Source organism: Papilio polytes, unplaced genomic scaffold (genome assembly GCF_000836215.1).
Source record: "Papilio polytes unplaced genomic scaffold, Ppol_1.0 DF824168.1, whole genome shotgun sequence".
Taxonomy (NCBI): domain Eukaryota; kingdom Metazoa; phylum Arthropoda; class Insecta; order Lepidoptera; family Papilionidae; genus Papilio; species Papilio polytes.
In genome coordinates, this window is record NW_013525036.1 from 4,629 (window position 1) to 5,356 (window position 728).

Below are 728 nucleotides of genomic sequence, written 5' to 3' on the forward strand. Positions count from 1 at the left end.
TTAGAGGAAGCCTGAAAGTAACAAAGCAAAATTTTAGAATAACTAATTTTTATTATAAGAAGATATACATAATTTTTATATAATTAAGTTTAGGTAATCTTATGTTCACATCTATCTTTAGCTATAAATTGACTTACAGACTAATTAACCAATAAACTTCCCACAAAGATATATCACAGCCAACTCAAACATATTCTAAAATCCGTTCAATAAAATGTAATCAATGGTAACAGTAAGTAATGGATGTTTATCAATACCTTATACAGATGAAACCTACGTTTAACAAAAATCAATTAAAAATGGTTTTGTTGGTATATTTCGCCCAACCGTGGTAAAAATCTTTAGTACAGTTTACTAGCAATACTACATCTATTTACATAGTACATAAATATCATTATGGTTCATAGTATATTTGTTCCAGCAATGATGTGAACTTGGCCAGCGTGGTAGACTATGGCCTAGTCACCCCTTATTAGGGTAGGCACCGAGCCCCTTGGTGGGGGCATATAGTGAGCTGGTGATGATGAATAATGTGAACTTCTGTGAGGCCATGTGTGCCATCATTGGACTTCACATAACTGGTGCGATCGATGGTAGTAATGATCGAAGTTAAACTTCGAATGCCTTCTAAACAGCGGTAGGACCAAGATTTTAACAATGTATAATAATTTAAGTTACTGCTAATTACTTTAGCCTATTTTGATCGCATTCTGGACTTTAATAAGTAT